Below are 3,307 nucleotides of genomic sequence, written 5' to 3' on the forward strand. Positions count from 1 at the left end.
CCCCCTTTTGCAGGAACACCGAGCCCACCACTGCAGGCGCGTTCCTGGCTGCCCAGCGCACACGCCTGCACACGCTTGGCCCCCGCTGCTCTCCCGCGTGTCACGCCGCCTTGTCACTTGGCGGGTAATTAATGCCACCGGCGGGGCCGGGGTCCCCTCGGACTCGTCCATCACTGCCAGCGCGGCCGCGCGCCCCGCGCCGCGATTAGCGGGTTGATATGTAATAGCTGGCGCTGCACATTAATACATTACACATGTCAGCGGCGCGGGCCGGCTAATTGTCTGATTTAAATGGCTGTTTGTCAGCGCCCGGCTCAGGTGGGCATGAGGCGAATCTGCAATGAGCCCCCCCCCCATATCCAGGCCCCCCCCCTCCCCATCCAGCCCCCCCCCATCACACCCAGCCCCCCCCCATCCAGCCCCCCCCCCCATCACACCTAGCCCCCTATATCCATAGCCCACACACACATCCAGCCCCCCCAACATCCAGCCCCCCCTTCATATCCAGCCCCCTCATCACATCCACCCCCCCCCAAATCCACCCCCATTCCAGCCCTCCCATCACATCCAGCCCTCCCATCACATCCAGCCCCCCAACATACAGCCTCCCCCAAAATCCACACTCCCATCCAGCCCCCCATCACATCCAGCCCCACCCCATTACATCCACCCCCCCCCCCCATCACCTACAGCCCCCCCGCCCATCACATCCAGCATCACCAGGGTGGGGGGCAGCACAGCAAGGGGGAAGCCCCAGGACCTCGCAGTGGGGCTGGGAGGTGCTCAGGGGAGGTGGGGGGGGGGGGTGTAGGGGGGCAGGCGGGGGCGGGGGGGGAGTGGGACCCCCGTGGCCTGGCCACCCGCCTAATTGCCGCCCGGCCAGGATGGATTTCTCGGCCGACATCCTCTGCATCCCTAATAAATGCCGCCTGTCCAGGGAATTCATCCCGGTCGGCCGCAGCCATCCATCTCATCGTGACCAGCACGGGGGGGGGGGGTGGGGGGGGGGGGGTGGGGTGGGGCACAGCCAGGAGGGGACCTAAATATCCCCCCCCGGGAATCCCCCATTCCCAAGGGATGCTCCCCCCGCCAGCAGGGTGATGGGCTGGTGGTCCCCCCCATGGCTGAGACCCTGCAGCTCATCCCAGCATTGCCCCCCCACGCCGCCCCCCCCCACTGTTCAGCCCCAGTGCAGGATGTGGCCCGGTGTGGGGCAGCCCCACATGTGGCTGTGGAGCTGGGGGTCAGCGCTATCCCAGGGGGCACACAGGGGACTCAGGGTGCAGATGAGACCCCCACCCAGCACGATGTGGCTGCCCCTGGGTGGGACACACCACCCCCAAACCCCCCACTCACCGTGTGCTGAGCCCCCACTGCCGAGGGGCAGCCAGCTCCGGACCCCCGACCGACCTTTGCCTCCTCACCAATTAGCAGCAGATGCTAACGAGCTGGAGGGGGGGCAGGGGGGTGAGGGCTGGGGGGCACATCAGGGGCTGGCTGGGGCAGGACCCCATGGCAGGGGACACTCCCAGTACTGAACCAGTGGTGCTGGGTGCCGTGGGCTCCATCCAGGGGTGACAGTCCCAGTACTGAACCAGTGGTGCTGGGTGCCGCGGGCTCCATCCAGGGGTGACAGTCCCAGTACTGAACCAGTGGTGCTGGATGCCGTGGGATCCATCCAGCAATGACCCAGCCACCACCAGCCCCACATCACTGGCACATCCCCCTCAGCACCTCCCCCCAGCACCCCGATGGGCACCTCAACACCAGTTTGGCTGGCGGAGCATCACCCCCAGCGCGGCCTCGTGGCTCCCCCGGCAGCCACTGGTGGATCGTTGCCATTCAAGGACAATTTTTATCCAATTTTTTTATCCAATTTGGGCCGGGCCAGCAGCCCGGCTTTATTGCAAACATGCCCTGGATGGAGCGCAGCGCCCGGCCGCATCCAGCCCATCTATATTCATTTGCACAAGGTTCCCTCCTGGCCCGCGTGACCTGCGCTGACAGGGCAATCCGTCTGCCATCCTGCACCCCGATCCCTCATGCCATCCCCACACCCGATCCACCCGCCATGCTGCCCCCGATCCCTCTGCCATCCCGCACCCTGATCCCTCTGCCATCCCGCACCCCGATCCCTCTGCCATCCCGCACCCCGATCCACCCGCCATCCCGCACCCCGATCCACCCACCATCCCGCACCCTGATCCCTCTGCCATCCCGCACCCCGATCCACCCGCCATCCCGCACCCCGATCCCTCTGCCATCCCGCACCCCGATCCCTCTGCCATCCCGCACCCCGATCCACCACCATCCCGCACCCTCACCCCGATCCACCCGCCATCCCGCACCCTGATCCCTCTGCCATCCCGCCCGATCACCCCATCCGCACCCCGATCCCTCTGCATCCCCCCACCCATCCCTCGCCATTCTGCACCCCGATCCCTCTGCCATCCCGCACCCCGATCCCTCTGCCATCCCGCACCCCGATCCCTCTGCCATCCCGCACCCCGATCCACCCACCATCCCGCACCCCGATCCCTCTGCCATCCCGCACCCTGATCCCTCTGCCATCCCGCACCCCGATCCCTCGGCCATCCCGCACCCCGATCCACCCACCATCCCGCACCCCGATCCCTCTGCCATCCCGCACCCTGATCCCTCTGCCATCCCGCACCCCGATCCCTCCCCCTGCTCCGCACCCCGATCACCCCCATCGCACCCCGATCCCTCTGCCATCCCGCACCCCGATCCCTCTGCCATCCCGCACCCCGATCCACCCACCATCCCGCACCCCGATCCCTCGGCCATCCTGCACCCGATCCCTCTGCCATCCCGCACCCCGATCCCTCTGCCATCCCGCACCCCGATCCACCCACCATCCCGCACCCCGATCCCTCTGCCATCCCGCACCCCGATCCCTCTGCCATCCCGCACCCCGATCCACCCACCATCCCGCACCCCGATCCCTCTGCCATCCCGCACCCATCCCTGCCATCCCGCCCCCGATCCACCACCATCCCGCACCCCGATCCCTCTGCCATCCCGCACCCCTGATCCCTCTCTGCCATCCCGCACCCCGATCCCTCGGCCATCCCGCCCCCGATCCACCACCTCCCGCACCCCGATCCCTCTGCATCCCGCCCCTGATCCCTCTGCCATCCCGCACCCCGATCCTCTGCCATCCTGCACCCCAATCCACCCGCCATCCCGGCACGAGAAACTGACGGCCCACGGCCCCCTCGGCACCGGGGCCACAGTGGCACGTGCCACACGCTGGCACCGGGAGCTGAGCACGGCAGGCAGCACC

The sequence above is a fragment of the Falco rusticolus genome, chromosome 19 (genome assembly GCF_015220075.1).
Source record: "Falco rusticolus isolate bFalRus1 chromosome 19, bFalRus1.pri, whole genome shotgun sequence".
In the NCBI taxonomy this organism is placed as follows: Eukaryota; Metazoa; Chordata; class Aves; order Falconiformes; family Falconidae; genus Falco; species Falco rusticolus.